This window comes from Brachyhypopomus gauderio, chromosome 10 (assembly GCF_052324685.1).
Source record: "Brachyhypopomus gauderio isolate BG-103 chromosome 10, BGAUD_0.2, whole genome shotgun sequence".
Taxonomy (NCBI): Eukaryota; Metazoa; Chordata; class Actinopteri; order Gymnotiformes; family Hypopomidae; genus Brachyhypopomus; species Brachyhypopomus gauderio.
The window spans coordinates 13050991-13068700 of NC_135220.1; positions in this window are offsets into that span (position 1 = coordinate 13050991).

Sequence of the window (17710 nt, forward strand, 5' to 3'; positions counted from 1 at the left end):
GTCACGTTGAGGACCCCGGCTCCTCCCTTTTGGGCGTGTGTCAACGTTGTCCACGTGCTTTGTCTGCGTCAGTGAACTCCGTGGTGATGGTTATGTCGTGTGAATAATGTGTCTCACCTGTGAATCGTCTCGTAATCACGTGGGGCTAATGTGGTCTGTCTATTTAATGTGCGCTCGCGCAGTGTCCTGTGCTCGTCGTTGTCTAAGTCTGCACGTTGTGTGAATCGTGTGTGTTGCTCGTGCGCTATTGCGCAATCTCTTTGTTATTAAAGTGACGTCTGCCTGGAAAGCAAGGATTCCTGTGTCTCGTCCTTTGCCCTGCCCGCGCGTCACAGCTAGGCTATACTGACTAGTCATATAAGATATTTCAGTTTCAAATTTTACGCTTCAATTTCATCTAAGATCTAGCCAATTTTGTAAATAAAACCATGCATATGTATGCTCTGTTTTGTTCTCCTATAGTCTGTAGGCCGGACCTACTGTATATCGTATATATCATGAAGATGTGCTTATCTCACCAATATTAACATTAAAATATGCATATTCAGCTGCTGCAGCATATGATTTGTCTATTTATAATGAGGGCTCTGACAATGAAAACCCTCCATGATGATGAGGCTTATTTCGAGTGTGAGTTTTTGTGATTGAAGGGTCTGTTCTGATAGGTGACCACTTCAGAGAAGTGCTTATGGTCTGGACTACATTCCGGATCAGAACAAGGCCCTTTTCGTCTGCCCAGCGGAGCACTCGAGGCTGTCACACCGTAGCCTGTCCTGGACACAGTGCTGTAGGAATCTATCACTCCATTCAACCATGCACTGCTGTAATGGGCATGACCACATTTCCAATTACACAAACCTGTCCCACTCTAAACGCTGAGCATCCGTTTGTTTCTAAATAATGGAGAAAAGGTCACCCTGATTATAATTGCAGACTATAAGTGTTCAGCCATCCAGTATTCCACCTGGATTATTAATTTTTGTGTTATGATTATTAAGCAGAAAACACTGTGGTGGAGAATATTCAGGTAGACGGCAGAATGGTCTGTTAAAGCAATACATAAACCATCGAGATGTCCATCAGCATTATCAGGAAAGCAGGATTAAACATGTCTGGCTCTTTATGGCAAGAGAAACATTTAACCTGAAAAAATCTTTATGCTTTCAGGATGAGAAAAAAGCATTTTTTTCTTTTTTTATCTACATAAGCTCATTCCTATAATAATAAACATTATGTCATTGGTCATTTGATCAATGATTTCATTGGATGAGTATTTTAGTATAAACAAGTTATCGATTTTATTTAAGTAATTCCATGGATATCGTAACTTTGCAGGCTATTAATTTATATAATCACAGGTGTGCTGTCCATGGTCCTGAAATAATATATATAGTTTACCAGCTCTTTATTTTCATGGCCAATTCATATTGAAGAAGTACTAAAAACTAAAACATACTAAAAACCTCAGGAGGTAGGATCTGCAGGGGGCCTCAGACTCCCCTGACTCACATAACAAAAACAAACTTGTCTGACTTTCACCATCTCATTTTTACCCCTCTCTTCTCCATTGTCTTTTCTCTCTTTTCAGCCTGTTATGAACTTCAGTGGGGTTGCCATGCCAACTGTGTTAGTCAGTCTGCACTTTTCCGCATGGACTCCAAACCAAACTCTAATTCAATCGGCCGTGTTCTGTAACACTGCAGCAGGTCGAACAGAGTTCGACTATCCATTAAGCGCTGTCTTTAAAAGTAAAACATATATTTTACAAACACCACAAACTCTTGACATAACTACTTTTACAAGCAAGACTCCAGAGATTACTTCTTTAGTTTGAGCACACTGTAGCTCACTAAGAAATTCATGAATCAGACAAGTATCATTGTGAAAGAAGCACACCACACCACAGACAACACAAACACCACAGACAATACAAACAGCACAGACAATACAAACACCACAGACAATACAAACACCACAGACAACACAAACACCACAGACAACACAAACACCACAGACAATACAAACACCACAGACAACACAAACACCACAGACAACACAAACACCACAGACAATACAAACACCACAGACAACACAAACACCAGAGCTGCCAGACTATAAATGAAAAACAAGTGAATAGCATAGAATATAACGTGATGTGTCAAGCGATAATAATAAAGTGTTGCTGTCCAGAATAGATCAAATTAACTGTTTATAGTAAATAATAAGGTACAGATCAGTAGAAGCCAGTAGAAAGATAAAACAAATATATAATTTAAGTATGGTTAATGAAGTACAGCATGCAGACGTGTGTCATGTGATTACAGATTGTCCTGGGAATTGCTCCAGAATCATATTGGACACAGAGTAGAAAGAGTCTAACAGCAGTGGGGGTGAAAACCCGCCTGTGTGTCTTCATATTGTGGCTGGAATGGTTTGGAGCCGAAGGTGTTGACTCCACTGAGTCCTGGTTGGTCCAAATGACCTGTGCAACCTTCATAATTAGTTTGTTCCGTCTACTGGAATCTTCTGCCTTAATGCCACACACCAGAACATGTTCTGATCTGAACATTTCTGTAGCAAGCACATCTCACAGCTTGATCCTCTGCGGAGCTGCATACCACCTGGTCTGATCCAGGTCTGCACACACACAAACTGAGGTGTGTTAGTCAGGCTGTCAGGTGAAAAGGAAGGCAACCACCTGCATCTCCTTGACTTCACACTAATGTCGAATGATGTTAAAATGCAGATGTCGATGAACACTGACACACACTGTGTTGCCAGCTTGCAAAACATCATCAGTTCTATCTCTGTGTTAACTTGGGCTTGTGATAATGCAAAATGTGAAATGATTCACTGTAGAATTTGAGCTTGGCACAAAGGAAACAACACGTATACGTTCTGTTGGGTTACTCTGATGTGTAGGGTTGTATTGGGTTACTCTCATGTGTGGGATTCTGTTGGGTTATTCTGATGTGTAGGGTTCTGTTGGGTTACTCTGATGTGTAGAGATGTGTAGGATTACTCTGATGTGTAGGGTTGTGTAGGATTACTCTGATGTGTAGGGTTGTGTAGGATTAGTCTGATGTGTAGAGTTGTGTAGGATTACTCTGGTGTGTAGAGTTGTGTAGGATTAGTCTGGTGTGTAGGGTTGTGTAGGATTTCTCTGATGTGTAGAGTTGTGTAGGATTACTCTGATGTGTAGGGTTGTGTAGGGTTAGTCTGGTGTGTAGGGTTGTGTAGGATTTCTCTGATGTGTAGAGTTGTGTAGGATTACTCTGATGTGTAGGGTTGTGTAGGGTTACTCTGATGTGTAGGGTTGTGTAGGATTTCTCTGATGTGTAGGGTTGTGTAGGATTAGTCTGATGTGTAGAGTTGTGTAGGATTAGTCTGATGTGTAGGGTGTGTAGAATTAGTCTGAAGTGTAGGGTTGTGTAGGATTTCTCTGATGTGTAGAGTTGTGTAGGATTACTCTGGTGTGTAGAGTTGTGTAGGATTAGTCTGATGTGTAGAGTTGTGTAGGATTACTCTGATGTGTAGAGTTGTGTAGGATTACTCTGATGTGTAGGGTTTGATGTATGATGATTGTTTCAAATACATATTATTGGCTGGTTCTGTAGTAAGTTATTTATCACAACACTTCGTTTGTTTATCCTACACAGGGACCGTTTGTATGGTTTTATTTAGACCAATGTGAAGTCGTCTGAACACCAAAAGAAATTAATTCGATGGTCGAATCACAGGTTGTATTTTCTATTTGGGAGCTTCAGAAGTGAATTATATTGATGCTGTGAAAGAAGTCAATCGATTATTTTAAAACACTTCTGGTCCCTATACAAATTACATGGCAAAGGGCTACCCAGCTAAACCACTATTACCACAGTACTATCCAAACTAATTATATTAAGGATCTCTTTAAAGCTTTCAATGTTTTCTGTATTGTGTTACAACATAGGGTTGTGTATTTAGCGTTATCAGTGTAGGTGAAGACTTACATCTCAGTCTCAATCAATTAAGGCTCATGTTTAAAGGGTAATGAAACTAATTGGTAAAAAGCAAAAAATAAATAAATAAAATATACACCTGAAATGTCGAAGCTTCTATCTCTCTGGACTGATAGCAATGCAGGTGTCATGAATATTGTGAATAATTGCCAAGCTGGTGAGATGGCAGAGATCCTCCTGCTGGAGGAAGATTCACTTGCTCTCCTACCTCTGCTCTCCCCATGACAGATAAACTGGATTTGATGAGCTTTTAGGAGAAATTTGGCCTTTTTGAATAAAAGTATATCACACCTCCTTCTTCACCAGTGCGCTTAAAACGATCAGTCGTGTCTGCATTTCTAGCCAATCTCAGATCCTAGATTTGAAATCTCTGTGTGATTGTGCAAAACCAATAATGCTTTGAGTTTAATACACTGTGGTGATTAGACACCAACAAACAAGCAGCAATGAGGAGGATTTGTGAGACAGCTGCTTACAACAGTGCAACCCCTCCCAAGCATGACCTGGAAATAAAACTACTTTTAAAACTAAAAGTCTTCTTCACTTTCACTGAACTTTCTCTGAATGTGTAAACTTTATTTTGAAAATAGCCATTCGAATTAAAGTTAACTCACTTATATTCTGCACATTATTTATGTCACCACTCCAAGGACGTTAAACAAAACCTGTTTAGAAGTGGAAATATTAATTAGAGTTTTACCAGCATGGGGCCGCCATGATTGGTCAGCATTGTTTGAGGTTTGTCAGCCTGCAAATTCAATCAGCATCCCCCATCTGCTTCCTGTGTTGTAAAAATCTCTTTCATTCACATCACACACACACACACACACACACACACACACACACACACACACGCACACACACACACACACACACACACACACACACTGAGCTGGATCTGTGGACTGTCTATGAGCAATAGGCATGTACTGTTTGTAATGGTGTGGATACATTAATTTCTAGCAAGGTGAACAGAGCCTGTAGCCACAATTCAAAACCCTTTCATGTATATGTTCACAGCCTTTATAAATGTAACAAGCAAAATGTAGTAGACACAACCAAGGTCACATCGTGAACACTGCACTAATTTAACACTGTTCATTTCATTGTTAAATTAAATTATTTAATAGGTTTGAATTTAATGGAACTGAATTAACATCTGTCTAAAACAAGTTTTAGAGCAAGTCAAGTTTGTCCAAGAAGTCCCTAAGAGAGTTTCTTGGCTTAGTAAATATGGACTATATTAAAATGAGTTGTCATAATTTCTCTTCAGTGCCAGTTTTCGAATGAGTTTTCAGTGTCATTATGCAGCTTAAATCACTGGTGCAATGCTAATATGGCTAATGCTTCTTCATTGATATGGATGCATGAAGAGACACTGACGGCACACACACACACACACACACACACACACACACACACACACACACACACACACACACACACACACACACACACATATCTCTTAACAATCTTTAACAATCTATGTGGTTCAAGCATCAAGCCAACAAATCACTCCAAGCCCCAAATGCGGTTCAAGACCCAAAGGCATTCTAAACATGTTCCAAAGCAAAGAGAGAGAGAGAGAGAGAGAGAGAGAGAAAGAGAGAGAGAGAAAGGGGGAGGCTGCATGTGTTTATGCCAGAGATCCTACCACAGTGACTCTAAGTCAGCATCTGTTTGTAAATAAGTCACTTATTTCCCATAACTTGCCCCTTTCCATCTATGCAGTGTGTGAAACTGCAGAACTCATTTTTCGTTGGCATGTCCTAATACCACAAACAACATCACTGCTGAATCCCAACACTTCTTTCCTCTGCAGAGAAACACGACACAGGAAATTACAACTTTTACTTATACCATCTGGGTAAAGCTGTGCTTCACACTAGAGTTACACTGGACTCCAGTGAATGCTGTACGTAGCTACGAGGTTAAAGGTCAGCTGCTTTCACCATACAACAGCGCTGTGCAAACATCACTTGCAGGACAGCGGGAGTGGGTCTTCCAATTTGCAAATGCTAGGAATATAAATGAATAAGTAGTGACAAGACTCTGTGTTCTCATCCACATCCCCAGACAGCACATGTGACTAGAGGGAAATGAAACATGTTGCACTAGGTCAATTAGGCCTCCAGGCTTCTACACCCACAACACACATACACACACACACACACCCTCGGCCCGGCCCTAATAACAGCAGGGTGGGAAATCGGTTAAGCCACTTGGATGCAATTTCACAGCTATGTTAATGCACTGCAGCTCGATACCGATGACTGCTTGGCGTCACATCCATCTGGGCTGGGTTCACATCCTGCGAACAACCTCAACCCCAATTACCATAACAACGTGGTAAAAACATGGCTGTGAACCTGTTGTGTCCAGCGGCGGACCGCATGCCGTACGTGGCTGAGCGGTTTGGGACGCTCGCTCTGCCGTTCTGATTCTGACGTCCCCTGCTGTGAGAGGAGGCACGTTTCACACAAACGTTGCCAAAAAAAAAAAAAAAACGACTTCTTAGCATTCTCACTCAGGGCATCGGTGCTCACACACAACATCAAAACCAAACAAAAAACCTCCACTGGCAAAGCAAATTTGCTGTTGTTTTTTGCCACTCTTCAGTAAAGAACGTACCCAGGTGTGCTGACACGGGCATGAAACAGCAAGCAGAAGGTAAATCATATGCAAGGTAATGGAATTCCTTCTGCATCTCAGTCACGGAGGTTTTGCTGGGGGTACGAAACGAGAAGGGGATGTTCTGCTAACGAAGGTGGCCCGCAGGTCAAACGTCTTCTTGAATCATCTCCTGGAATTAATTACATTTAACTTCTGACATGGTATCATATGCCTTCCATAGGAAGAAAAAGAGCAAGAAGGAGTGTTTTATTTGAGCTGAACGGAAAGAGCCACAGCCTTGAGCACACCTCTTCAGGGTGATATCTCAAGGCCTGCAGAACACGCAGTAAGCCTGGGACTGATCCTGTCCACTGTACTACAGCCCAGCCAAAGGTTTGTGGTGATGAAGACTTGATATGTTTGAGGAAATGCTTCAGTAGCAAAGATGGTCCAATTTCCTCGAACAGAGAGTAGGCATTAATGTCCATTCCTCGAAAAGACTCCGATATGAAACATTAGAACAGGTCCTGATTGGTTGACTCAAAGAGGGAGGCTCTATGATGTCATAATCACATGTTTCATGTTTCCACCATAATGTCTCACATACAAGACAATCTTACTGTCTGTATTAAATCAGTGAAAGGAAAACCACTTTTCCTCCAGATGCCTGCGTTTACTTCCCTTCGCGGCCCACTCCCATCCTTTGTAGGGAAAAATGAAGCAACAAGCACAATATTTCCTTTTTAATGGTGATGCCTTAGAGATGCCCCATGATGCCCTGAGCTGCATAATACTTTGATCTGGCCTTAACTATTTTCTGAAGAACCTTTTTGTGACTATTTTCTGAACAGCTGAAAGTAGATAAATGTAAGTGCAGAGGTTTTCTCTCTCATACACATACATTCTCTCTCTCTTTCTCTCTCTCTCCAAGTAGTTTGTTATTGTGCTAGTTTCAGCTGTGTTTTGTCCCATTGGTCCCTGCTGAAAAGCAGAAGTTCCAGCTCGGGCTGATCGAGGCCCACCCCACTGTGCCAGTTTCCAGCATGGTGGGCACCCCATGGGTATGTGTGCCTGGTCCTGGCCTGGCTGTGACCACAGGTTTCACCCTCTGTCCCTTCTCTCGGCCCTTTCCCTTGGCCCCTTCACTCAGCCCTGTCCCTCTGTCCCTTCCCTTGGCGCCTTCCCTCAGCCCTGTCCCTCTGTCCCTTCCCTCGGCCCCGTCCCTCTGTCCCTTCCCTCGGCCCCTTCCCTCGGCCCCTTCCCTTGGCCCCTTCCCTCGGCTCCTTCCCTCGGACCCTTCCCTCTGTCCCTTCCCTCTGTCCCTTCCCTCTGCCCCTTCCCTCGGCCCCTTCACTTGGCCCCTTCATTCAGCCCCGTCCCTCTGTTTTTTCTCTTGGTCCCTTCCCTTGGCCCCTTCCCTCGGCCCCTTCCCTTGGCCCCTTCACTCAGCCCCGTCCCTCTGTTTTTTCTCTCGGTCCCTTCCCTTGGCCCCTTCCCTCTGTCCCTTCCCTCTGCCCCTTCCCTCGGCCCCTTCCCTCTGCCCCTTCCCTCGGCCCCTTCCCTCGGCTCCTTCCCTTGGCCCCTTCCCTCTGTCCCTTCCCTCGACCCCTTCCCTTGGCCCCTTCCCTCTGTCCCTTCCCTCTGCCCCTTCCCTCGTCCCCTTCCCTCGGCCCCTTCCACCTGCACAGGTGCTTCCATGCACAGGTAGCTGGCTGCAGAAGGAAATCAAGGAAAAATATGTAGAAATGATGCAAAATTTCTGTGATTCTTCATCCACTGTTGCACTCTTCTTCTTCCAGCAGCAGCTCTGGAGAAGTCTCCTTCTTCCCAAAAAGCCTGAACAAACCACGAGCAGGCATCAGCCAAAAGGGACACATACTGCTGCTTCATTGTGTTTGGCAAGTGCCATCCAGCCTGTTACTCCTGGAGCAAATTGGATTCCTTACAGGCTGAGCTGCAGCGCGGGAGAGCGACACCAGACCCTGGCTTCATAATGCACTCGCCCAACCATTTTCATTTCTCCACAGCCTGGGCCACGTTTGTGCAAATGCAGACCAGTGTGTGTGTGTGCATGTATGTGTGTGCATGTGTGCAAACACACAGTGGCAAGCTATGACAGATGAGAGCAAATGTTTGCTTCTATGCGAAATTAATTCCTGACACATCCCGACCAAGAATTTCTGCGGACAATCACACAGCCTCCCACCGCCCGCCTCTATAATTTGAATTTAAAAATAAAAACATAATTGTAACCCTGACCTATGGGAATTATATGATGGTCGTGTGCTAATTTCTTATATAGAGTTACTTTAAGAATTAATTGCTTTTGGTCTGTAAAAAATAAAAATTCCTGATACTCATGGCCATTTTTTGTACATTTGTTGTCTGGAATGAATTGAGTCTTACCTATTCACATAGCAATGGGCTTGTTTGTTTGGTAGGTCTTGTTTGCCTTTTCTAAGTTTTTTTATTTATGCCATGTTATACACTTCTATTACGAGTCTCAGAAACACCTGCTGAAGCAAAGATACCACGTTTAGTCTCCAGGTCTCCACGACAACACCAGATGTAAAGGGCAGTGAAAGGAGAAGAGCAAGAACAAAATAAATGTGAAACCCCGAAACCACAAGAGCTGTAACATCTGTCAGTTCTGTGAGGAAGAATATGTGGCATCTGTCCCCTCCTGTCCTCGGTTCTGATCTGTCCTCAATTCTGGACTGTCCTCGGTTCTGATCTGTCCTCGGTTCTGATCTGTCCTCGGTTCAGATCTGTCCTCGGTTCTGGACTGTCCTTGGTTCTGATCTGTCCTCGGTTCTGATCTGTCCTCGGTTCTGATCTGTCCTCAATTCTGGACTGTCCTCAGTTCTGATCTGTCCTCGGTTCTGATCTGTCCTCGGTTCTGATCTGTCCTCAATTCTGGACTGTCCTCGGTTCTGGACTGTCCTAGGTTCTGATCTGTCCTCGGTTTTGATCTGTCCTCGGTTCTGATCTGTCCTCGGTTCTGGACTGTCCTTGGTTCTGATCTGTCCTCGGTTCTGGACTGTCCTCGGTTCAGGACTGTCCTCGGTTCTGATCTGTCCTCGGTTCTATTCTGTCCTCGGTTCTGATCTGTCCTCGGTTCTATTCTGTCCTCGGTTCAGGACTGTCCTCGGTTCAGGACTGTCCTCGGTTCTGATCTGTCCTCGGTTCTATTCCGTCCTTAGTTCTGATCTGTCCTCGGTTCTGGACTGTCCTCAGTTCTGGACTGTCCTCAGTTCTATTCTGTCCTCGGTTCTGGACTGTCCTCAGTTCTATTCTGTCCTCGGTTCTGGACTGTCCTCAGTTCTGGACTGTCCTCAGTTCTATTCTGTCCTCAGTTGCTGTGATCTCCTGCTTTCACAGGGAGCTGTAAAAATAAAAGTCTGTTATTTGCATCATCGACTGTGTGATTACTTTAGTGGGTAATTTATTTTCAAGGTGAAAATGCTTCATTATGCACAGAGTTCAATTACGGAACACGGCATAGTGATTAATGATTAATCACAAACAGTGATTTAGTAACAGAAAATTCAACAGTATATAAATTTCCACACCGTGTGTTGATTGAAGGTACTGGACTAAGCTTCAGAATCATTATTAGCAAACTTTAAGATGCAAGTCCTGTTGAAACCAGTGCCTATAGTCACTCTATGGGCAATTTCTGTTTGTCAAATATTAAATATATATATATATATATTATTATTTATAAATATATATATATTTATATATATAGCAATATATATTGCTCTTATATATTATTATATATTATAACTGAAACTGATATTGTGGCATAATTAACGTACAAGCCTTGTTCAACCCTTCAATAACAATGCAGTAACAACGACATTTTCCCAGTGTGGTTTTAATCTAAAACAGCTTTTGTTATGAGCAGTTTTGTCATAGTTTTCCATTAAGAAGCAAAAAGGTCCAAACACTGATGAATACTGAAAACCTGTGACGGGTTAATGATAGTCCAAACCTCCAGGTTTGTATTAATGCTGCCCAGTAAATACACCCTAGGCTGGCTATTTTATGTTTTGATTATGCTGTGTTATAGCTAGAATATTATATAGAATGCTATAAGATTGCATGTTATAGCAAGAATACTTTATTTTGTTTCTGCGGCTTGTTTATAATGTAAAGAGGTGTGGACCCATGCGGAAGGCTATCTACTGAACAAGAATCCTGCATTCACAGAAAAACACCTTATGATATCTGGCTTGCGATATCTCTTAGATGTCCAAAGTGAACCAAATTCCCAGATATCTAAAGGCTCAGTAATAGATTTCCTGAGAATGTAGTTTAACTCCCACAGAATGTTCATCTTCCAATAAAGCTCCCTAAACGCTGTAATTTCCCCCCTCTGAAATGTTGTGATCTGAGCCGCAGCAACAGTTTTCCTCCTTTTATACTGCCAAAAGAGGAAGCAGGCTGGTTTTATGGAAATCGGTTTCCTGTACCTCAAGCATAAGTCATGTCCTTGCAACCACATGCCACTTCAGCGTTCCGCAGGAGGAAATCTCCGAACCCCAACGCCCAAGTTTCCCTCTAATGCACCTCTGCCGCAGAAGAGACAGTAAATGGTGGTTTGGAGAGTCTGTGCCAAGCTGCCCATGGACATTTATTTACCTGCTCAGACCATGTTAACCAAATCACGTAGAGACATGAACTATATGAAGACCATTCTTTGCACTTTGCATGTCTTCTTTGAACATATCCTTTAAGTGTAACAACTCTGCAAGTAAATGACAAAATGACGTGTTTAATATTCAATCTGAATGGACCAGAACACCTAGACTGGATGCTCTAGTGAGTCTCTAGTGAGTGTAGGCCATGGTAGCACCAGAGTTCACTGTTGGGTATTATTAACAGATCTCCGAACTAAGAATCAGCCACAAACATCTCCAATAGACATGATCAATAGCTGTCCAGAATAATTGGGTGCCCGGTGAAGCCACGTAATTACCAGACACATGGTCTACAGAAGGGCAGGTTCATACTTCGCAATTTAATAATGTTCTGTAAACTAGTCGTGTTCGGGTCAAATCTGACCGATTTACAACTTAAACCACTCATAAATATTGTGTTTTACATCTGATTGCTGCAAGGCCTTATGCCATCCTCCACACTATGCACTGGAACATATAAAAGTGATGATCATCTTTTTCATTGAATTTTGAGTGTTTTAAACCAACGTTTTACATCTGTGTTGTTGCCGGTCAAGCGTGACCGTCACAGGAAATGAATGGGTATTCAGAATATATTCATCTATCAGACAGAAAACATCCCCATACACACTCACACACACACACCTACACACACCTACACACACCTACACACACACACTCACACACACTCACACACACACAGACACACACCTACACACACAGACACACACACACACACACCCACAGACACACACCTACACACACACACACACACACACTCGCTCTCTCACACACACACACGCACACCTATACACACACCTAAACACACACACACACACACACCTACACACACACACACCTAAACACACACAGACACACCTAAACACACACAGACACACACACACCTATACACACACAGACACTCACTCGCTCGCTCACTCACTCGCTCACTCACTCACTCGCTCACACACACACCTACACACATACAGACACACACATATACAGACACACCTACACACACACCTACACACACAGACACAGACACACACACACATGTTATGCCTATGTTTGCAAGGCCCCTCTGATCTGAGTGTGACATGCCACTCATGTGCATGAATTCACACACACACACACACACACACACCTACACACACAGACACACACACAGACACACATACACACACACACAGACACACATACACACACACACCTACAGACACAGACACACACACGTTATGCCTATGTTTGCAAGGCACACTCTGATCTGAGTGTGATGAATTCACACACACACACAGACACTCACTCGCTCGCTCACTCACTCGCTCACTCACTCACTCGCTCACACACACACCTACACACATACAGACACACACATATACAGACACACCTACACACACACCTACACACACAGACACAGACACACACACACATGTTATGCCTATGTTTGCAAGGCCCCTCTGATCTGAGTGTGACATGCCACTCATGTGCATGAATTCACACATACACACACACACACACACACACCTACACACACACAGACACACACACATACACACACACACCTACAGACACAGACACACACACATGTTATGCCTATGTTTGCAAGGCACACTCTGATCTGAGTGTGATGAATTCACACACACACACACACACACACACACACACTCACACACCTACACACACACCTAAACACACACAGACACACACACACCTAAACACACACAGACACACACACACTCACTCACTCACACACACACCTACACACACAGACACACCTACACACACAGACACACCTACACACACACCTACAGACACAGACACACACACGTTATGCCTATGTTTGCAAGGCACACTCTGATCTGAGTGTGACATGCCACTCATGTGCATGAATTCACATGCGCGCGTGCACACACACACACACACACACACACACACACTCTCACTCACTCACACACCTACACACACACCTACACACACACCTACACACACACCTACACACACACCTAAACACACACACACACACACACACACACACACCTAAACACACACAGACACGCACCTACACACACACACACTCACTCACACACACACACACCTACACACACACCTACACACACAGACACACACACACACACACACACACAGACACACCTACACACACACCTACAGACACACACACGTTATGCCTATGTTTGCAAGGTGGTGAAAAAAATTGTGTGTTAAAACAGACCGGTCTCTAAAGACCGGGAACACTAAAGTAAAAAACGTGAGGTCAACAAAACCGAAGGGTTAAACCTAACAGTGGACAAAGACAGATGAACATGAAATATTGAATATTACGATATTTCACCAAAAAGTACTTCTGGTGATGCAAACAACCTTTGGCATCACGTGTCAAGTCAGAGCTGTTACTGATGTCCTACTTCACTAGTTCCTCGTCGGTTGCAAACTCGTCCAAACTTGAAAGATGAAGTTTTCCATTAGTGCAGGCTGCCTTGTCACCGTTTCGCTGGTCTTGTAGGCTTTTAGGACAGAGCAAGGCTCTGTGATCTCACTGTCACATCAAAGTGCTTAATGAAGACATTCATCAGGATTGCACTCTGGGTATGTAGCAATACACTCTGCAGTCAAGCCAAAGCTGTTTTGAGGGGATTTGCCCAGACTGGCTTTATTCTTCACTAACACTGCCTGTTGATGATGTGAGACATTAGATTAGCTATACTAATTTACATACAAGCTACAACTTGTTCATGACTCTAATTGAAAATGCATGCTCAATAGATGTCACACAGAGATAGAAAACCTTGAAGTCAATATAGTACAAACATCTACCCATGAAATAAAACTGCAGAACATCCGAGTGGTACACCAAACAGTCAGGAGGTTCACGAGTGATGACACTCAGAAAGTGTGCTGGAGAAGACACGATCTGGAGCAGCTCAGAGGAGAAAATAAAGAACAGCAACCAGACCCAACACCAAAGACAAGTAGGAAACGTGACTGGCGTGTTGAACAGGCTCGGCCTCCGTAATGGAGGGTTAAGGAGCATCGGTGCGAAGCACCTGTGGTGTATAAAAATATAGATATAGATATAAAGAAAGACAAAACCCATCAAGACCCACCCATTATTTTAACTAATAAGCATATCCCATAATTAACGAGTAAATGGGTGGGACCAGGGAAGTGGATGTGTGTCCTGATAGGTGTGTGTTGGCTGAGAGGGCGGGTACTTGAGACCAGTTAAGTGGATGTGTGTCCTGATAGGTGTGTGTTGGCTGAGAGGGCGGGTACTTGAGACCAGTTAAGTGGATGTGTGTCCTGATAGGTGTGTGTTGGCTGAGAGGGCGGGTACTTGAGACCAGTTAAGTGGATGTGTGTCCTGATAGGTGTGTGTTGGCTGAGAGGGCGGGTACTTGAGACCAGTTAAGTGGATGTGTGTCCTGATAGGTGTGTGTTGGCTGAGAGGGCGGGTACTTGAGACCAGTTAAGTGGATGTGTGTCCTGATAGGTGTGTGTTGGCTGAGAGGGCGGGTACTTGAGACCAGTTAAGTGGATGTGTGTCCTGATAGGTGTGTGTTGGCTGAGAGGGCGGGTACTTGAGACCAGTTAAGTGGATGTGTGTCCTGTTAGGTGTGTGTTGGCTGAGAGGGCAGGTACTTGAGACCAGTTAAGTGGATGTGTGTCCTGTTAGGTGTGTGTTGGCTGAGAGGGCAGGTACTTGAGACCAGTTAAGTGGATGTGTGTCCTGATAGGTGTGTGTTGGCTGAGAGGGCGGGTACTTGAGACCAGTTAAGTGGATGTGTGTCCTGTTAGGTGTGTGTTGGCTGAGAGGGCGGGTACTTGAGACCAGTTAAGTGGATGTGTGTCCTGATAGGTGTGTGTTGGCTGAGAGGGCGGGTACTTGAGACCAGTTAAGTGGATGTGTGTCCTGATAGGTGTGTGTTGGCTGAGAGGGCAGGTACTTGAGACCAGTTAAGTGGATGTGTGTCCTGATAGGTGTGTGTTGGCTGAGAGGGCAGGTACTTGAGACCAGTTAAGTGGATGTGTGTCCTGATAGGTGTGTGTTGGCTGAGAGGGCGGGTACTTGAGACCAGTTAAGTGGATGTGTGTCCTGATAGGTGTGTGTTGGCTGAGAGGGCGGGTACTTGAGACCAGTTAAGTGGATGTGTGTCCTGTTAGGTGTGTGTTGGCTGAGAGGGCGGGTACTTGAGACCAGTTAAGTGGATGTGTGTCCTGATAGGTGTGTGTTGGCTGAGAGGGCGGGTACTTGAGACCAGTTAAGTGGATGTGTGTCCTGATAGGTGTGTGTTGGCTGAGAGGGCGGGTACTTGAGACCAGTTAAGTGGATGTGTGTCCTGATAGGTGTGTGTTGGCTGAGAGGGCGGGTACTTGAGACCAGTTAAGTGGATGTGTGTCCTGATAGGTGTGTGTTGGCTGAGAGGGCGGGTACTTGAGACCAGTTAAGTGGATGTGTGTCCTGATAGGTGTGTGTTGGCTGAGAGGGCGGGTACTTGAGACCAGTTAAGTGGATGTGTGTCCTGATAGGTGTGTGTTGGCTGAGAGGGCAGGTACTTGAGACCAGTTAAGTGGATGTGTGTCCTGTTAGGTGTGTGTTGGCTGAGAGGGCAGGTACTTGAGACCAGTTAAGTGGATGTGTGTCCTGTTAGGTGTGTGTTGGCTGAGAGGGCAGGTACTTGAGACCAGTTAAGTGGATGTGTGTCCTGTTAGGTGTGTGTTGGCTGAGAGGGCAGGTACTTGAGACCAGTTAAGTGGATGTGTGTCCTGATAGGTGTGTGTTGGCTGAGAGGGCGGGTACTTGAGACCAGTTAAGTGGATGTGTGTCCTGTTAGGTGTGTGTTGGCTGAGAGGGCGGGTACTTGAGACCAGTTAAGTGGATGTGTGTCCTGATAGGTGTGTGTTGGCTGAGAGGGCGGGTACTTGAGACCAGTTAAGTGGATGTGTGTCCTGATAGGTGTGTGTTGGCTGAGAGGGCGGGTACTTGAGACCAGTTAAGTGGATGTGTGTCCTGATAGGTGTGTGTTGGCTGAGAGGGCAGGTACTTGAGACCAGTTAAGTGGATGTGTGTCCTGATAGGTGTGTGTTGGCTGAGAGGGCGGGTACTTGAGACCAGTTAAGTGGATGTGTGTCCTGATAGGTGTGTGTTGGCTGAGAGGGCGGGTACTTGAGACCAGTTAAGTGGATGTGTGTCCTGTTAGGTGTGTGTTGGCTGAGAGGGCGGGTACTTGAGACCAGTTAAGTGGATGTGTGTCCTGATAGGTGTGTGTTGGCTGAGAGGGCAGGTACTTGAGACCAGTTAAGTGGATGTGTGTCCTGATAGGTGTGTGTTGGCTGAGAGGGCAGGTACTTGAGACCAGTTAAGTGGATGTGTGTCCTGATAGGTGTGTGTTGGCTGAGAGGGCAGGTACTTGAGACCAGTTAAGTGGATGTGTGTCCTGTTAGGTGTGTGTTGGCTGAGAGGGCGGGTACTTGAGACCAGTTAAGTGGATGTGTGTCCTGATAGGTGTGTGTTGGCTGAGAGGGCGGGTACTTGAGACCAGTTAAGTGGATGTGTGTCCTGATAGGTGTGTGTTGGCTGAGAGGGCGGGTACTTGAGACCAGTTAAGTGGATGTGTGTCCTGATAGGTGTGTGTTGGCTGAGAGGGCGGGTACTTGAGACCAGTTAAGTGGATGTGTGTCCTGATAGGTGTGTGTTGGCTGAGAGGGCGGGTACTTGAGACCAGTTAAGTGGATGTGTGTCCTGATAGGTGTGTGTTGGCTGAGAGGGCGGGTACTTGAGACCAGTTAAGTGGATGTGTGTCCTGATAGGTGTGTGTTGGCTGAGAGGGCAGGTACTTGAGACCAGTTAAGTGGATGTGTGTCCTGTTAGGTGTGTGTTGGCTGAGAGGGCAGGTACTTGAGACCAGTTAAGTGGATGTGTGTCCTGTTAGGTGTGTGTTGGCTGAGAGGGCAGGTACTTGAGACCAGTTAAGTGGATGTGTGTCCTGTTAGGTGTGTGTTGGCTGAGAGGGCAGGTACTTGAGACCAGTTAAGTGGATGTGTGTCCTGATAGGTGTGTGTTGGCTGAGAGGGCGGGTACTTGAGACCAGTTAAGTGGATGTGTGTCCTGTTAGGTGTGTGTTGGCTGAGAGGGCGGGTACTTGAGACCAGTTAAGTGGATGTGTGTCCTGATAGGTGTGTGTTGGCTGAGAGGGCGGGTACTTGAGACCAGTTAAGTGGATGTGTGTCCTGATAGGTGTGTGTTGGCTGAGAGGGCGGGTACTTGAGACCAGTTAAGTGGATGTGTGTCCTGATAGGTGTGTGTTGGCTGAGAGGGCAGGTACTTGAGACCAGTTAAGTGGATGTGTGTCCTGATAGGTGTGTGTTGGCTGAGAGGGCGGGTACTTGAGACCA